The sequence below is a fragment of the Lissotriton helveticus genome, assembly GCF_964261635.1.
Source record: "Lissotriton helveticus chromosome 1_1 unlocalized genomic scaffold, aLisHel1.1 SUPER_1_unloc_36, whole genome shotgun sequence".
Taxonomy (NCBI): domain Eukaryota; kingdom Metazoa; phylum Chordata; class Amphibia; order Caudata; family Salamandridae; genus Lissotriton; species Lissotriton helveticus.
Window position 1 is genome coordinate 1,036,302 of NW_027611677.1, and position 20,185 is coordinate 1,056,486.

The 20,185-nt window shown below is 47.7% G+C and overlaps 1 pseudogene; it reads left to right on the forward strand.

Annotated features, from left to right (window-relative positions):
* The first annotated feature begins 13,425 nt into the window (after nt 1-13,425).
* LOC144805960 (uncharacterized) lies at nt 13,426-17,567 on the forward strand (annotated as a pseudogene).
* Nucleotides 17,568-20,185: the final 2,618 nt, after the last annotated feature.

Sequence of the window (20,185 nt, forward strand, 5' to 3'; positions counted from 1 at the left end):
TACCGGAAGATATGCTCCCAGATACCCGCCGCTGCAGTGTAACTCGGAGGTGAGGTGAAGAGGGAGGTGGTAATGAGGCGTAGTTGGAGCAGTTATTCAACTCCTCAGGGGGAACAGTCAGAGGTTCGGTTATGATCGTTCTGTTCGAACCCCTGACTCCCAAGGAGTCATCTTGCACTGCAACCCTACTTGTTACTAACTTCTGGTCTGTTTGAGCTAGACATTTTTGTTGATAAAATCTACAGTTTATATTGCAGATGATGGATTATGGGGCAAATGCGTAATCCATATTTATGCGGGAAACGCCGCAGCCGCAGAATCGAGCTGGCGCTAGAAATGCTTTCTAGTAACATGGAATCTGCTCTGACCGTCTAGCGCTTCACTTTACACTTTGTGATCCTTGTGGCTTGCAGTCAACTTGTCCGAACTGTCCCAGAAGTTGGCTTAGTCTTCCTCTGTCTCCCTCCCTACCAGGATCATTGCCGTCATACCCTGCCCGTCACGCACCCCGCCTAGTGCAGCATGCGGCGGATTCGGACACCCTTCACACCTCCATAGGGTTGCGCTCTCTGCTACTGACGGGAGTCTGGTGTTGTTGTGTTCATGCACAGGGTGGAGTCATGTGATTTTGGCTCACTTCAAGCCTCTCGCCGAGGAATGGAGCATGCAGCTCTCTAATAACAGCTCCTGGGAGTCTTGTGTAGCAAAAACTACAGCTGGGCATTCCCACAGATAAATCTGCCAATAATCTAGAGAGTGAAACTGGCTTCCAAAGGTGCAGTCTCACCTCGGCGATGGTGGTTGCTGCTGAGAAGCAAACTTCATCAGAACAAGTTTATTTAAGATGCGTTGTGCAACTGCCAGGGGAAAGGGCATCGTAGGACAAAGAGCACTGTCTGTACCTCAGGGCAGGGTTGCGCTCCCACCTCTGCCGGTGCACCCCAGCCTTGTCCCAGTACCCTCCAGTACAGTGCTTTGTCATTGCACCTCAGCTCTGTCCTTGTACCCTCCAGTACAGGGCTGTGCACCTCAGCCCTGCCCCAGTTCCCTCCAATACAGGGATGTACACTGCCCTGTCCGTGCACCTTAACCCTGCAACAGTACTCTCCAGTACAGGAATGTACAGGGCTCTGCCAGTGCACCTTGGCCCTGCCCCAGTACCCTCCAGTACAGGACTCTGCTAGTGCACCTAAGCCCTGCCGTAGTACCCTGTGTAATTGCAGTACTATGACACACAGCTCTGCCAGTGCACCTCGAGCCAGACCTCAGTACTCGGTTATTTTTTTTTGTTGAAACTTTGTTTATTGAAAGCAGTAGATTGCAAGGATAATACCAGATACCGTGTCATTTTCATAGAACATGAATCTGCAACAGAATATTCAAACCCCCCCAAATCCCGGTCTACACATTCTGCAGTTGAAGACATGTTGTAAGAGTAGCATACATCACTCATGCAAAGTGCTTAAGATGAACAAGGTTACAATCTTAGGCGGAACCTCCAGAGTCAATATCCACAGTGCCTAGAGTCTGCTGGGCCAGAGCCGCATCTCCCAGCTCCTCCTCCACATTGTCCTCTCCGCAGTCGCAACTTCTGAATATGTGTTTAGCTGCTCCTGGCAGTATACCAAGTCTTTAAGCCACTGGGACGCCTTGGGGCAGCGCTTGCAATCCCATGTAAATAACACCCTCCTTTTCGCCAACAGCAAAGCCACTCTCACAAAGCGGCCCAGCAACCCTTTAGCCTCAGGCACGTGGCCCAGTAAGCAGAGAAGCGGTGTACAATCCAGAGTGAGGCCTGTCATGGTATCCAATTTCTGCAGGACATCTACCCAGTAGGAATGAACAGCGTGACAATACCAGGATAACTGGATGAAGTCAGCACCATCCCGCCCACATCTCCTGCCACAGTCATTGTCCCTATAACCGATTCGGTGAAACTTAGTGGGAGTGTGATATGTCTGATGTATATACTTCAGGTGTATAATGCGTACGTTGCTATTGGGTGAAAGCCTACCCGTGAGCGAGCAAATTTGAAGCCATGTGTCCTCCTCCAGTTGTGTGCCCAGAGCAGTGTTCCATCTAGCTAAGCTACGGTCCTCCGTAAGGACCAATTCCGAAAACACCACTTTGTATAATCTAGTGAGCAGGTGCTTCCTAGTGGCGGACGTAATCACTAGTTGCAGCGACTTGGAGGTGAGAGGCTCGCATGGAAAGCTAGGATAGTGATCCCTCACAGCCCGACGCAATCGATAACATGTGTATGCAAACAGGGGTGAAGCATTGGAGATATATTGGAGCTCGTCGCCGGATATATACGTTCCGTCACTGAATAAGTCACCTAGTACGGAGATGCCAGCTTCAGAGAGCAGCCGCATTGAGCCACGCTCGTGTGCCACGGAAATAGCGCCGTGGCCCGCGATGCACATGTTTGGCGCATATAAAGGTAATCGGTCCGTCAGTCTACCAATCGCTTGCCAGGCTGAGCACGTGGCGGCAATCGTATTAATCTCCGTCCTAGGCACGTGTCTTTGCGTGTGCGTTAGTATGTTCTGCAAAGGAATACCTCCCGCATCTCCCTCCTCCACCGCTACGTGCGGGATAAAGCCATGAGGTCTGTACCAAAAGAACGCAAAGTGAGCTAGTCCACATAGATAATATATGTAAAAATCCGGAGCGCAGAACCCCCCTCTGTCAAACGGCAATGCTAGGGTTGCCCAGCTGATACGAGGAGGTTTTGTCCCCCACACCAGGCGGAGTAACTAAGTCTGCAATGTGGTGAAAAAGTGTTTATTCAGACGAATAGGGTTGTTGCAAAACAAATATAAAAACTTGGGGAGTATCACCATTTTAATGACCGCAATGCGATCCGCCAATGACAGAGGCAGAGCCACCCATTTATCCACCTGCTGTACCAAGTCAGCAGAGGCCTTTCCATAATTCTCACGAATGAACCCAGACCCCAAGGTATTTCACGGGATCCACAGTCCATTGTAGCGGGTATTCCAGCGTGGGAGGGGTAATGGCCAGAATGAGAGGGATTACCACCGATTTATCCCAGTTGATACATAATCCGGAGAGGAGGCCAAAGCGGGCATATTCTCGGATGATTCGCGTTAGGTGGGTATGTGGATCGCGAACATACACAACCATATCATCTGCATAAGCAGAGTTGCCCACCGGTCTGTTATTAAAGTTGAGCGCGGCTTCCCTGCGCTACTGCCGGATTCTACACATCAGTGGTTCTAGCACAATAGCAAAGAGGAACGGGGAGAGAGGACACCCCTGCCTAGTACCACGCTGGATCGCCAATGAATCAGAGGTAAATCCACCGACCCTCACCCTCGCCGAGGCATCAGTGTACAGAATTTGAATCCATCGGACAAAGACAGGGGGGAACCCCATCCAACGCAGAATAAACACGATATACCGCCATTCGATCGAGTCAAAGGCTTTGGCTGCGTCGAGCAACACGGCCACAGCTTGTAGATCTGGGTTGAGAACATGGAACATCACAAAAATCGTACGGAGGTTCCAAGATGTGGAACGGTCAGGGATAGAGCCCGACTGCTCAGGTAGGACGAGCATGGGCATCAATGGGTGGAGTTTAGTAGCAAGAATCTTAGCGTCAATATTTATCAGGGATAGGGACCGATAGGACTCGCATCTGGTGGGGGGCTTATCTTTTTTTAGATAAGTGATAATTAGCGCTTGACGCAAAGACGGAGGAAGATAACCCAGCTCATGTGCCTCATCGTACATGGCCAGAATGTGGGGCGCCAGGAGATCAGCATATCGTTTATAGAATTCAGCTGTCAGCCCGTCCGGACTGGGAGCTTTCTTGTTCGGCAAAGAGAGTATCGCCTCTTTGATGTCGGACTCATCAATAGGTATGCTAAGATATTGCCTATGGGCGTCCGACAGCCAAGCACAGGCAGTGTCCTGCAGGTAGTCGTCTATAACAGAGTCAGACACGTCGCCGCGGGACGTGTAGAGCTGTCCGTAAAATTCTCGGAATTGACCCAATATAGCGTTGGTTGTGTGATGACTAGTGCCATTGTCGTCTACTATATGTTCTATAAGATGGGCATTTGCCCGCTCCCGCAAACGACCAGCCAGTACTCTACCCGGTCTGCCACCCTCACGTACGCTCTAGCCACAAACCGCTTGGAGATATACCTCATTTCTGCCTCCGCCAGAGATTTATGTTCCTCAGTGTATTCCCTAATGCGTGCTAGTGTGTCCAGTGAAGGAAGAGTGTCATATGAAGTTTCCAGGTCGCGCAGCTTGGTTTCAAGACTCCGTATTTGCCCCCTCAGGTCACGTAAGATGCCTGCAGTCGTGCCTATACATACACCCCGTATATTGGCCTTAAACGCTTCCCAGAGGGTGGCTACACTATCCACCGTGCCCACGTTTAGGTCAAAATACTGTACTATAGCTTTATGGACTGTATTCGCAAAGACAGGATCCAGCAGACCGTCTGCACGAAACCGCCATGTGAAGGGAGGCCGCACAATGTGTGGAATCTGCAGTTTGAGCATGACAGGATTATGATCCGAAAGAGTCCTGGGGAGTGTGTAGGTCTCAGTTACCCACCCATTGGTTGATCCGTCCAATAGCCAGTAGTCCAGGCGGGACCACGTGTTGTGGGAAGGTGTAATGTGCGTGCCTACCCGAGCCTCTACGTTTCGCAGGCGCCAAGCGTCAACTAATCCCATCTCCTCCATAAACTGCCCGACACATGCAGCGGTCTTCAACATACGGCTACTCGCCAAATCAGATTTGTCAAGCCGAGGGTCTAAGTGTGTGTTCAGGTCACCCCCAATCAGTAGGGCTGATTCCGGCCATGTACGCAGCACCTGAAATAAAGAAGATAGCGTCGGATAGCGACGCTGGTTCGTCAATCACAGGGTCATATATGTTGGCAATAGTCACAACCGTCTTGCCCAATGTGCCTCTCACTGCTGCCCAGCGACCTTCACTATCCGTGCAGGAGTTCAGTGGATTAAAAGGTATCCCTTTTTTAATAAGAATGAGGACCCCTCGGGCATAATTAGAATAGGAGGAGGCTAGTTGGTACCCAGCCCATCTAGGCGCTATGGACCGCTCAGTTTGTACAGTTAGATGCGTCTACTGCAATAAGGCGATGCCTACCCCATGCCTATCCAGGTGAGAGAGTACCTGCCTAGTCTTTCTGGGTGTGTTGAGGCCGCGCACATTCCAGGTGACACAAGTATATCTCTCACCCACCATCACAGAGGCTCCTGCTAAATTGCGAACCAGCATCGTCTAACATCCAAGCACATTTACATAGCGACATGTTCAGCACAGTCGAGTGAATAGCAGCTGCAGAACATACTCCGATGAAGAAAAAGAGACCAGGCCCCCCACCCCCCTCCCACTTTGGCAACCCCAACCCGCCAAAGAGCCTTAGGACCACCCCCCCAACTCTCCCATCACAGCACAACAGACAAATCGTCAAACGGGTTACACCCATCGGGGGCAGTGGAGGCAATGCACGTTTCTGGCACAAGGCAGAAGTGGGCCTCCGCAGAGAACAGTTTGTGCCCCATGAGCGTGCCAACTATTAGAAACAGACTGGGTACACCTGGTGGGGTATATGGCGTTCAATCCGCAGTGTTTACCTTAGTGCATGAGCTAGCAGTGTGCCCAATCTCCAGTCATTGAAGAGGGCATCATACAAGGAGGATCTGCAGAATAGATACAACCCAGGCGGGCACTGAATATTATCCCCCTCTCCCACACTCTCCCTCACTCCCAAGCTCATAACCACCAATCACACCATCAGGAGGGGTACCATAATACATCTGAATTCAGTCATCCACGTCAGACGTGTCAGCAGGGGATTTGCGACGTTTTTGAAGTGTCTTAGCATATGCCATCGCTTGCTTGGGGGTGGTAAAGATTTTCCCTCCCTCGAAGTCGCCGATTCTGAGTCTCGCAGGATAGAGCATGGCATATGGAATTTCTTCCCGCTGAAGTAGTTTCTTTTCTGACTGAAATTCTTTTCTCGCAGCCTGTACTTGAGCAGTGAAATCAGGATAAAAGGACAGCTGGTTATTCTGATAAATAATCTTGCCCTTCTGTCTGGTGATGCGAAGCACAGTATCCCGATCTCTATAGTTCAACAGTCTTATGATGATGGGTCGCGGCGGAGTGCCAGGCGGAGGTCGAGCTGCCAGCGAGCGATGGGCCCTCTCGACCGCGAACATGGGAGACAAGTCGTCAGTGCCGCAGATCTCCCTCAACATGGTCTCCACATAATCTTCCAGTCTCCCCACATTGATCGATTCCGGCAGGCCCAGGACGCGGATGTTATTACGCCGGGCCCACGCTTCAATATCCTCATTCTTAGCCTGAATGACCGCCAGAAGCTTGACCGTCTCCGTAATCTTGCCCGCCACCTGCTGTAGACCATCCTCGGTATCTGTGATCCTCTGTTCCGCCTCCCCCAGTCTTGTGGCCTGTTTATCGAGCTTGGCGGAGAATTGATCCATGCGTGTATTTAAGGCCTCGATTTTCCCATCTATCGCCTGAAGACTCGATTGTATCGCAACCAGTGTGGTTTCCAGCATGGAGTGACCTTGCGATGAGTCGTGGTCCCCATCTGCTGCTCCTGTGTGCGTCTGCTTGCTGGTCTTGCGGAGCTCAAAGGACAGCTTGGGCTGTGACTTTTCGGGTTTGCCCATGGCGAATCTCGTGCCCCACACTCCGCACGCCGGTCGTGCGCTCCACTTCAACTCCCAGGCCGACGAGGAGCCCCTCTGTACCGCACACCCGGTCCCCCCAGGATCCACCAAGTACCAGCTAGATGTCACGTCACACTCCGCAATCAAGACAGCGTGTGGTTATGTCGTCCTGGAGGGTGTAGTCCCGATTTACTCCAGCCAGTGGGATGAGAGTGTGGCACCCCCTGAGCGCCTCAAGCATGCGGAGCCGGCGCATCGCCCGGCAGGCCGGCAATGAGAAAGGCACACACCGGTATGCAGGGTAGTCAGGCAGGCCCAGCACAAAGCGCCAAGCGATATCCCACGCACCAGGTAAGTGACAGCTGTACCTCAGCAGAAGGGCCCAACCAAGCGCGCAGCGGCTGTGGCACAGAGCGAATGCTCCCAAGTCCAAGCAGGACACCACGGTGTCGCAAAGTCCGCGGTGTGGGCCCCAGCCGCTCAGCACCCACCACAGCTCCGGTCACTCCACAGCAATTCCGTAGGCTCCACAAATGTCTCACACACAGTGAGTCTCGCGCCACAGTTCAGAGCAGGTACTCACGCTGTACTTCTCGCCCTCTGCGGCCAGGATAGGGGTCTCACGGTCTCGCGGCCCACACGCGGCCCGCCAGGCGCACTGCAGCCGGCCGCTCGATTTCCAGGCCGCCCAGTCGCTGCTCAGCTCCCCGGCGTCCCGAAACTCGAGAGCCGCACGGAGCCCCGCCTCAGCTGGTAGTGGGCCGGCAGCAGGGGGCGGGACTCACTGGTGATCGCACGTCGGTCCGCACCTCAAGCACCACTGCTCCGTGCTCCGAGAAAGGGGCCAGACAGGGGAGGGCCACTCACATCAGACGGGCCGCGAGCCCGAACTTCACCGCGGCCGAGACCGCACAGGCTGACTCCGGCGGCGTCCGGCTAGCAATACCTCCAAAACTTGCACGGACTGCAGAGGAAGGCACCAGCAGCTCAGCGCTCACCACACAGCGACTGAGATGGCACTAAAAGGGCAGGATACTGAAGGATTTCGTTGCGGCGGCCGGCAGAGCAGCTCTAGTGTGCTGCCATCTTGCCGCGTGCCAAGCCACGCCCCCTCAGTACTCTGTTATTACAGTACTTTGGCACACAGCTCTGCTCTTCCTTCCCTCTGTATCCTGTAATCCCAGTACTGGAACACTCCCAATTCTTGAAATATACTTCCACCCCAGCCTCAGTATCTTTTAGGGTTCTAAGCGCGGCATCCTCATACATGCTTGCAAGTGCACCCTAGTACTGGGTACCACAGGCATCTACCAGTGTGCTGGCCTGCATCCTGTGCTGGTATCCCTGTACTGGGACACCTGTGTCCAGCACTTCAACTCACAGAATCACAGCCATTGCACATTGGTACTGCCCTGTGGCATCCCCAACTAGTGGGAGACCCACCTAACTATGGCCGAGCTCACCTTACTACTCCAGCCCCTACTGGTCCCCCAGGCAGATAGTGCAGGCCAGCTGCCTCGGTAATGGGATACCAAAGGGAGAGGCAGTACAGTAGTACTGGAGAAGCCGTAGGTTGACAGCCCTAGCCACATCCGGTGTGCACCGCAGGCCTGGCTCCATGAATAGACCAGAGTCCCGATGGTGCAGCGCCCTAGGGTGTCCATTACTGAAAACTCAGATAAAGGACTCCAGCCATGTCCCTGCTAGAGTCTCACTGTCCCCCTGTGGCACTACAGTGAAGTGCACAACACTCCTGCACTTTCAGTCCAATAGGATTATCCCATATCATAGAGGCGCAGCTTCCTCGTGCAAGGTCAGTGAGTGGCGCGCTCTCTCACTTAACAGTGATACCTCCTTCACTGTTAACGCGTATCGATATAATGAGCGATGGAAGGGCTCTCACAGGGCGAAAACATGACCAGTGTTGCTGTATTTGTAAAGTGCCATGAGCCAATTCAGCTCTCTGCAGCTGTACAAACTCAATTCGCCCTAAACTAACAGCATCATGCTCCGAACATGTCTCCATTCACACGCTTGTTCACGTAGCTACGGTTGTGTGCACCGTTATAAAACACATTGCACAAATAGTCTTTATCGGCATACAGTTTGTGTTTTGTTTTTCTACATTTTCAGTAAATACACACATTGCTCAGCTCAGTGCTTAAAATACAAAAATAAGGTTTGGGATAATGGTGTTGCATTATTAGCAATGCCAATAGCTCAAACTTTTATACTGCGTGACCTATTGCATTGCAAATGCTTGTTTTATTTAGTGCTTTTGCACTTTATATTGTTGCACTATTTGTAGATTTATACAAGATTAATGAAATAATAAAGCCGGATGCCCTTTTATTGCTCTGCACAGGCATTTTTCAAACTTTTATTGTGACCTAAGTTTGTATGTATTAATGTTTTTCGATGAATTGTGATTTTTTTTAAATGTTTACTTTTAGGGCTCTTGGCTGCTGAATAAAATATCTTTGACTGACTGAATAGCATTCCTTCCTTCTGTCAAAGGAAGGTTAGTGCAGGTGTTCACAGACAACACCACTGCCATGTGGTTCTGCACAAACAGGGCGGGTGGGGTCATGGACCCTATGTCAAGAGGCTCTCCGCTTTTGGACATGGCTGGAACATCAGGGCATATCCCTGGTGGTTCAACACCTGGCAGGTTCACTGAATGCCAGGGCGACATACTCAGCCACTGGTGCATGATGGATCACGAATGGCGTCTTCACTCAGACGTGGTGCAAGGTCTCTTTCAGCAGTGGGGAGAGTCTTGGTTAGATCTATTCACCACCGAAGAGAACGCGCAATGTCAGCAGTTCTGCGCGCTGGACTTTCCAAGGCGGCAACTCCCTAGGCGACGCTTTTTGTCGCGCGTGAAGTTGCAGTTTCCTATATGCCTTTCCGCCTATACCACTTCTGTCCAGAGTGGTGAAGAAGATCAAGCGCGACCCGGCCCAAGTCATTCTTGTGGCTACAGACTGGGCACGAAGAGTCTGGTATCCTAAGCTCTTGAACATGGCCATCGAGCCTCCGATCCAACTGCCTCTTTGGGAGGATCTTCTCTTGTAGCAGCAGGATGACGGTCCTCCACCTGAACGTGTCCACCCGCCACCTCCTTGTGTCGAGATTGAGCGGCCGCAATTGACAGCTTTTGACCTTCTGCCTAAAGTCTGTAACGTTAACTTGGCAGCCAGGCTCCCTCCACCAAAACGGTATACGCCTGTAGATGGAACAAATGTGTGAGTACAGCAATGGCTGTGGATCCCCTTTCTGCCCCTCTTTCAGAGATTCTCCTCTTCATTCTTTCTTTGGCCCAGCAGGGCTGTGATCTGGGCACTCTTAAAGGCTATCTTTCAGCCAATTTCGTCTTTCTTCGCCTTCCTATTCAGCCTTCTCTTTTCAAGTTCCTATTGTAAATCACTTCCTTAAGGGCATTACTCACCTGTTTCCTCCTATTCCATTTGTAATGCCCCAGTGGGACTTGAACCTTGTTTAGACTTACCTTATATGCGCGCTTTTCAAGCTGCTACATAATTTTTCCTCTCAGACTTTTGACCCTCAAAACTGCCTTTCTGGTGGTATACAACGGTAACCACGCATTTTTTACAACGCGGTACCATTACCACGCTACTTTTACCACGCAAGTCGATACAACGACTTGCGCTGGGGGGCGCTCCAGGATAGTAAATAGATTAATTTACTATCCAACTCCTTTCCCTAGAGTCCACGGGGACTGGAGTTGGAATAGTAAATTAAAAAATTTACTATCCAGCGCCCCACCACGCAAGTCGTTGTAACGACTTGCGTGGTAAAAGTAGCGTTGTAACGGTACGCGTTGTAAAAGTACGCGTGGTACCGTCATATATCCCTTTCTGGTTGCTATTACCTTTGCTCGCGGGGTGAGTGAGCTTCAGTCTCTTTCTTTTAAACCTCTTTTCCTGGCTGTTCATCCACACAAGGTTGTCCTTCGCACTAAGCCGTCCCATCTTCCCAAAGTGGTTACCTCGTTCCACAAAGGACAGACCATCACTTTGCCCACCTTCTTCCCGCATCCTTCTAAAGAGGAGGAGAGGCTCCACCATCTGGATCCAAAACTTGTGCTTTCTTTTTATCTGGATCGCACAAGACTATTCCGGGTGGATGATCAGCTCTATGTTGTCTATGTGGGCGCCAAGAAAGGTCGGGCCGTGCAAAAGCGGATCATCTCTCGATTTCCTTGATGAAAAAGGAACCTCTGATAGGGATGCGTGGCCATTTCACCGGCGCAAAGGCAGCCACTGTAGCTTTGGGAATTGGAGTTCCCCTTCATGACATCTGCCAGGCAGCCACGTGGGCTTTATTGCACACCTTAACTAAATACTACTGTCTGGACAGCCAAGTCCGGAGAGTCGGCTTCTTTGGCCATTCAGTTCTCCAGAACTTTCTGGTGTGAACTTAGTTCTCAGACCCATCTCCGGGGTTGGTATTGCTGGGGTATCTATACTAAGGTAAGGCATCCATAACTAATAATCACGTAAGATATCTTAAAATACAGACAACAGCTGCACAGCCTAATGAGAGCAAAGTGCAAGGTGCAATATATAGAGAAACAACAGCCTTTCATCAACAGGAGACGGTCACAAGAGCCTAATTAATACCCACACCTAGGGCACGCGCCTAGTTCACATTTTGCCTTTGACGATAATGCTGGGGCAGACAACTGCTCCAGTGACATTTTTATGTTGGTTTGTGTATGGTTAGTTAAAAGCTCTACAACTATTTAAAACATACAAGGGGTTTGAAATCTCAAGTCAAATAGAAGTGCACTCACCGATAAGGACATCGCAAAATGGAAAACAGGCGTTTTGTTATAACAAAGTGCACTTTGAAAAATCCGCATTGACAGTCACAGTGACAGTGCTGGTGCAAAGGGTAATAGCAGCACAAAGTACATTTAAAAGTGACGTCCGGCAATATTGTCTAAAGTCACTGTCACAAATTGAGAAGCACTTCTTGTTTCAAGGATTTGACAATGGTAAAATCTCAAGTCAGTTTGAAATACACTCACGGGTAAGTACATCGGAATAAACTGAGCTAACGTTCAGTTGTAACAAAGTGCCAATGCAGGCACCCAAATTGAGAGCGATAAAGTGCTACTGCAATAGATAATAGCTGCAAGCCATGTCCTTTAAGGAGAGAATCATCGAAGGTCAATCCCTAAGGATGTGAAGCCAGTGAAGAGATTTTCTGGCCGGTGAATTGTGGTCATGTGCCGGTAGCTTTTGTGTAGCTACTGTGTTTTAACCACTTTGTAATATTATTGGTAGGGAGGGTGAAGCTCCGTAGTTGAGTCTGTTCACAAAATCAGGATGTGATAGGATGATACGTGGTCACCGGGAGCTTCTCTGGAAATCCTAGCTGAGGGTAGATTAGCATTATGGTTCAAATATGATAAAACGTGCTTCTCATCATTTGGTTTACTCTCAGAGCCTGGGAAATCCATGAGCACTCCAATGTTCCTTACTTCTGTTGATCTTTTAGTTGGGTCTGAGCAATGTAGAGGATGGTAGTTCTCCCAGTGTCTGCATGTGAGGATCTCAATTGTAGACGAGTTGAGTTTAACTTCACTAGTCACATCCATTGGTCGATGCCTTGAACATAGTTATCTAGACTTGAGCTATTCAGAATGCTCAGACTCCCCAGTTTCAGAGGGATTGGTGTGTCATCTGCCTGGCTGCAGCACATCAGGGGCCGTATTACATAAAGTGCCCCGGGGGTGCAACAGGCGTTTGCACCCACTCTGAGTGCCCTCTGGACACTTAGGTATTACAGACGAAGGCCGCAGACGCTTGTGTGCCCCCTTCTGTAATAGCAATAGCACTGGCACACATAAAGTGCCAGTCCTGTATACAGGGGACATTCCCTCATTTGCATGCAAATGAGGGAATGCCTTTGCCTCTGCATCCATGCCATATTACAAGCGCCGGAGCAGAGGCAAAGATGTCCTCATGAGGCTCACTGAGAGTGCGCCTTCTAAAAGGTGGCACACTGTCAGTGCGCCCCCGCCCGATGGAAACCCTCTGGAGGGGGATAGGGAGTCCCATGGACCCCCAGGAATCCCCTTGCAGGCGGATGCAGTCACTCACTGTACCCGCCTGCAAGGGTATCTCAAATCCCCTTCAAACGTGCAGCCTGGTTGCCGCCTGCACTGTGAAAACACCGAGCGGCTGTAAATCACCCGCTCTCTTTTTCACAGGAATGCGCTGTCCCCAGGCAGCACCAGTTGGCAGCTGCACTGGGGGCAGTGCATTCATGGTAATGGGGCACATTTTCACTGTTTGCACCCGGCGCATCTTTTAAAAGGTGGCCTGCCGCAAATAATGAAAAAGCGCATTTACCATAAAACGGCTCTGGTTGTAATGTTTGAAGTCTGTTCGAGTAAATCAGCAACTTCTTAGCAAATTCAAACATACACATTCCATGAAAACTCGCCTACATCACTATGTAAAAAAACCCAACAGTTTGTATGATATTTTGAGCGTACTAAATGTCTCTGGAAGCTTATGTTATTTCTTTACAAGGTATGTATAGTTTTAGTTTCTGCATGCAAAACCCTCAACTTTAGGAGTAATCTTTTGTAAAACTTGTGTTTGAGCGTCCTTAAGCTCCTTATCTTTACTTTGATGCAGAGTCCTTACAGCCAAACCAGTCATTCAACTCAGAGTCGTACTTCTCTTCTCACGTCTCAAAAGGCTACCATTTTGCATTGAATAAGCTCATAAGTATTGTGTATTTTTGCTCATTTACAATCAGTAACAAACTCCTATTTTCATTCTGCAGGTCACTGAAGCATGGATAAAAAAGGAAAATTGTAATTTAATAACACGCAGCACAAATCACCACACTGAAGTGGTTTATGTTGAAGAGGTGACCATGTCTCAGAGCCCCAATAAGTAAACAGTACCAAGAAGCCGAGGAGGAAACAGAAGTAGAGAACCCTACTGAATGTGAAATTGATATCGCTAATTAGTTATATTCACTATACATTGCTGAGTAACTAAATACAATTATCACAAACATTTTAAAAAATGGGTTATTAGTGTTATACAACTTCGGAAATATAAAGGAGTAAATTAGTATCCAGACAGTGCACCTGAAAATAACCTCTTTTGTAAATTCTGTCTACATAAGGAAAGCCTTGGAGAAAATCCACACCATACCTGTGCACAGAACATGAGAATTTTTGTCAGAAAGACCTATCATCTCAACGGTAGTGAACACACTTTAGTTGCAAGACTCATCTGCTGAAGTGGTAAACAGCACACCTGGCACAAAAGAAAGTCATTGTAAAACGTCCTTTCCAGTTTTTAGCAAAAAACACTGGAGTTTACCAAAGTTTGTTTCAGTCATGCTGAATGCTGAAATGTGACACCCCCCAGTGCTCAGGTGTTAGCCACAGCTCTGGAGACCATACCCTGGGCATTGAAGAGAAACAATATTCTGCTACTGATAAATGTGTAATATACTATTCCTGCCTTTGCACATTTGTAGCCTACAATACATCAAGACAATAACGTTGTCAGTCTTTTATAACCTGATGAATAAATGTTAGTAAAGCTTCAGTCACAAAGTGAACCTAACTCTGCCGGACAGACTTCACATAGACATAACATGGAAACCATAACTCCATGAGAGACATTTGGAAAGGGTCAGTGGAATAGCTTAAATTGCTTGAAGAGGTCACAACACTACAAGTTCAGACAGAATTTTTAATATGCTCAATGCTAGTGTTAAGAATAACACGTGAAGCCCCTTTGAGAGGTTAGTGCTGAAAATGATTTAAACACGTCCTGACTTTGGAATCAGGAAAAGTCGTAATCTGCTGTGTACACAAGAAAAAACACACCTGGAGACAATAACTCGAAAAAGAAATCTTTTTTGTGCCCAAAATATGAGTACAGCATTAGTTATCAATTCCATCTCACTAAGATAATGTACACACTGACGAAAAACCTTACAACTACTCAAAATGTCAGAAACTCTTTCGATAGAAATCTGATCTCACTAACGAGAATAAAGACTTGCTAAAACTCTTTAAGTAATCTGAATGTCAAAAAAGCTTTATTTGTAAAAATATTTCTTAACATCCAACAACACAAATAGGGTGAAACCTTTTCAGTGCTCAGATTACCAGAAAAACTTTCATCATGAATTCTCTCACTCAGCATGATAGAACACATAAGGGGCAAAAACCTTACCGGTGTTCTGAATGCAAGACATATTTCAAGTATAAATACTGTCTCACTAAACACGAGAGAACTCACACTAAGGAAAAACCTTATAAGTGCTCTGAATGCCAGAAAAGCTTCAGTCAGAAAGCCAGTCTAATAATCCATGAGAGAACTCACACAGGGGAAAAACCTTATAAGTGCTCTGAATGCCAGAAAAGCTTCAGTAAGAAAGCCAGTCAAATAAACCATGAGAGAACTCACACAGAGGAAAAACCTTATCTGTGCCCTGAATGCCCCAAAAGATTCATTAATAAAATATATCTCACACACCATGAGAGAACCCACACCGGGAGGAAACCCTATTGGTGCTCTGAATGCCACAAAAGCTTTAGTCATAGAGCCAGTCTCATTAACCATGTGAGAATACACACTGGGGAAAAACCTTTTAAGTGCTCTGATTGCCAGAAAAGCTTCAGTCAGAAAGGCACTCTCACTCGACATGAGAGACATCACAGTGTGCAGAAACCTTATCAGTGCCCTGAATGCCAGAAAAGCTTCATACTTAAAGACCATCTCACTCGACATGAGAGAACTCACACTGGGGGAAACCCATACCAGTGCTCTGAATGCCAGAGAAGCTTTAATGTTAAAGCGAACCTTACTCGACATGAGAGAACTCACACCGAGGAAAAACCTTATAAGTGCTCTGAATGCCAGAAAACCTTTTGTCAGAAAGGCAATCTAACTCAACATGAGAGAAAACACACTGGACAGAAACCTTATCAGTGCTCTGAATGCCAGAAAAGATTCCGGCTTAAAGCCAATCTTACTCTACATGAGAGAACTCACACTGGGGAAAAACCATACCAGTGCTCTGAATGCCACCTGAGTTTCAGTGTTAAAGGTACACTTGTTCAACATGAGAGAACTCACACTGGGGAAAAACCTTATAAGTGTTCTGAATGCCAGAAAAGCTTCAGCCAGAAAAGCCAGCTCACTGAACATGAGAGAAAACACACTGGGCAGAAACCTTATCTGTGCTCTGAATGCCAGAAAAGCTTCCGGCTTAAAGGCTATCTCACTCTACATGAGAGAACTCACACTGGGGAAAAACCATACCAGTGCTCTGAATGCCAGAGAAGCTTCAGTGTTAAAAATAGCCTTAATCGACATAAAAGAACTCACAGATGAAAAACCTTATAAGTGCTTGGAATGCAAGAAAAGTTTCAGTCAGAAAGGCAATCTCACTCAACATGAGAGAAAACACACTGGGGAAAAACGTTGTCAATGCTCTGAATGCCCGATAAACGTCTGTTATCAATCCATTCTCACTGTGCATGAGAGAAGCCTTACTGGGCATACATCTTGCCACTGTTCTGATTGCCACAAATGTTTCAGTCAGAGAAAGAATCTGATTGTACATGAAAGAACCCATGTGAGGGAAGTACCTTATCAGTGCCCTGAACACTGGAAATACTTCTGTGAAAAAGCTACCCTTTCATACTGTAAAAGAGCATACACTGGACAAAAGCCTGATCAGTGCTCTGAGTGCCTAGAAAGCTTTAGTGATAAATTCTACTCAACCACGACAAAACCTACACTGCAATCAAACCAACCCTATTAGTGCTCTGACTCTCATTAATGTTCCAGTCCTGTATCCCATCTCAGAGAATACAAAATCCCATATTAATGAAAAACCTTATCAGTCTGAATGTCAGAAAAATGCAGTGAACATTACAGAATAGTATAGCAAATGTAGCAAATTGTGAGGAGATCCTTACCAGTGCATTACAAAATAAATAGTCTCACTGTTCCTGATATGTTGTCTAGCTTTGTAATTTGGATGCAAGGGAGTTTAGGTAATCCCATTGGTTAACTTTCAAAACCCAGAATGTACCTCTATTATTAGAAAGCCTATAAACATACAAACCAACGTAAAAATACCCAAAGATGCAGAAGGTTTTGCAGTACTAATAACAGAGAAGAAACTCTAGCTCTGTACTTGCAGAGGCTTGTCAAAAAACGCAAAGGATGAAAAACTATCCTTCAATACAAGGAGAAAAAGAAGAAACGACACAGTAAAAGCAACCTGCAAGAAAACTGGACCAGAAGACAAACACCTGTAGAGAGCACAAGAATATAGTGGAAGGTACATCAAACTCTTGGAGCAATTTAGTACTTACTCCGAGTGAAAGTGGAAGTTATTACTCAGAGTAATAAAGTCTGCCCAATTTTGTTTTGTCTTGCAGCCTTATAGTCCGTACATAAGGAATTTATTGAAACTCAGCAAGTTAATTGAGAAAATTACAGTGCATTCCTATATTAAACATTCAGAGAGCAGGGACACTTGAAGTAATGAATCCCATGCTGACTGAGCGGCTGTGCAGAAAGCTGTTACATCTTGGAGAAGAGAGACTAATTATGGTTGTTCAAAATAGTGGTGTGAACATAAAATGGTTACTGTGCGCATAGAAAAAACAAGTAAATAAGAAACAAATGTTTTTTACGTTCCCAAAACAAAACTTCTCCAAGTACTAATGTGCTGACAACAGACAGTTTCATCTTGGTGTTCTGGGCTAGTGGCCTACTCTTGGGCCTGAAGCTATTCCAAATGAGTTTATAAAGTTTTTTCTTCACAGACTGTGGCATGTGTGACAGTTATTTGTTCAGTGCTAATAGATTGATACTATTTTGAGTTCATTTGTTGAAGCAATAATTATTGTCCTAGCTAAACAGGATAAAGACCATAAACGTGCAAGTCATTTCTGACCTTATTAATTATCCAATATTGACAAAATTCTTATCATATATAGGCCCATTGTACCAAACATGGGTGCAAACCCGGTAATCACAAAGTAACACAGTTTGCAAACACCAGTGTTATGTGCAACACTCTAAACCCATTTTGGGAGTTGGAATTGTTTTTCTGCCTCTCAAAATAGGTTTTGCGATTCATTCGGAATCAAACTGATATATATCACAGTTTATGACTGCCATTTTTAAGTTGCAAGCCATTGATCAGTTGCACAATACTCAATGGAGGTGATCACAGATTCACTAAGTTGTCCCCTTCGGCCCCAGCGTATTCCCACAGAGAAAAGTTATCTTTACATGCAAAATCAGAAACTCGTTGCAAAATGTTGGTTTGCAACTTGCAACCTCTGTTTGTGACCTGTCTCATAGTGCATTGGGCCCATACACTTTTAAAACTGATTTAAGCCAGTTTTTCCTTATAATAAATTCCATAGTTGGAGAATAGATTATAATCCAGTAACACCAGTGGTTCCCAAATGTTTTTATACCACAAACGTTTGCAACCCACCTAGCTTTAATGGATTGTTTGTTAACGTCATGACCTTGACCACGCCCTTCATTATTGGACTGTCAATCAATCAGGTGTTTGTTAAGTTCGACTACTCACCCGTAAGGGTCTCGAGGCGCTGGGGGGCGGAGGGGGCGCAGGCTCCAGTCCATCAAGGAGGGGGTCTGTCAAAGAGCCAGGTTTTGAAGTTTCTTGCGAAGATGGGGAGTGATGTTATCTGTCTGAGGTGGAGCAGAAGGTTGTTCCAGACTCTGGACACGCGGAAGGAGAAGGAGCGACCTCCGGATCTGGTCTTTCTGGTGCTTGGGACCACTGTGTAGGAGATCTGGGCTGATCATAGGTTCCTTTGGGGTGCGTGGAATTTGAGTCGGCTGTTCAGGTATGCTGGTCCGTGTCATGGAGGACCTTGTGAGCGTTAGTTAGCATCTTGAAGGTGACTCTAGCTTCGATGGGGGGCCAGTGGAAGCCCGCCCACCCCCACAGTGGAGTGTGCGCAGGTCCTGGGAGATGTGGCAGTGCCTTGGCAGGTTGAGGACCAGTCTTGCAGAGGCATTTTGGATGTTCTGTAGCTTTCAGTTGAGGTTTTTGTTTATTCTGGCATAGAGTTCGTAGCCGTAGTCGAGCCTGCTGGTGGCCAGGGCGTGAGTGACAGTCTTTCTGTGTTTGAGGGGATCAATTTCACGGTCTTACGTAGAAGGCGGTGGGTGTGGAAACAGGAGGACGAGACGAGTTGATCTGGCAGTCCATTTTGAGCTCTGAGTCCAGGATGATTCCCAGGTTGTGTGCGTGGTCCCTGGGTGTGGGCGGGCTTCCAAGGGCGGGGGGACACCAGGTGTCATTCCAGGCGTCGGGGTTTGGGCCCATGATGAGTACTTCCGATTTGTTGGTGTTTAATTGTAGGCATCTGTATTTCATCCATTTGGCAAACGCTTCCATGCCTTCTCGAAAGTTTTGTCTGGCGGTGTTGGGTTAGTTGGATAGAGAATGGAAGAGGTGTGGCGCCGCGGCCAGGGCGACTGACTCCGGAATCTGGGGATCACGGTTCGATCCCCGGCTCCGGCAGCAGATTAGCCCAGCACCATGTGACTCTGGGCAATAGCTTGCTTAATCTTCCCGACGGCCCCCAGCGCCTAGAGACCCTTACGGGTGATTGTGCGCTTTACAAATGTGGATTATTATTAAAGAGAGGATGAGTTGGGTGTCATCTGCGTATGACACAATGTTGAGTCCGTAGGTTCTGACGATGGGGGTGAGCGGAGCCATGTAGAAGTTGAAGAGTGTAGGGCTGAGGGAGGATCCCCTGGGGGACTCTGCAGGTGTAGGGTCCGAGAGGAAAGGGGGGTGTCTGACCGGCTGCGTTCTGCTGGAGAGGAAGGAGCGGATCCAGTCGAGGTCCTTGTCTTGGATCCCTGTGTCGTGGAGTCTGCGTATTAGGGTGCGGTGAGAGACTGTGTCAAACGCCGCTGAGAGGTCGAGGAGGATGAGGGCTGCTGTTTCTCCTTTGTCCAGTAAGGTACAGATGTTGTCTTTTGCGGTGAGGAGGGCGGTTTCGGTACTGTGGTTGGACTGTGGCCAAGATAATGATTTGCCCATAGAAGTGGCAGATGCTGAACTGCACTGGAGTCTGAAGCTGGAACACCTGTACAAGGGGGATGCTGGCCTGTGGCTTCCATTCACTAAAACAGCAAGTCTTCTGAAAAATCTTGGTAATGATACAAATGCTTTTAGGAAATATGGGAAACTCCTTTGGCATCAGAGTATGTGGTAAGAACTTGTATTGATTTTTGTGTCAAAATGAGACTTCGTGATGCAGTTTGGACTCAGTATATTGTGTATATTATAGAGTTTTGTCTCATTTGAATACAGCCCAAGGGCATTAGATCACTTTACAATAGCACCAGATTACATTATAGAAGGACAGAGTGTTTTATGAT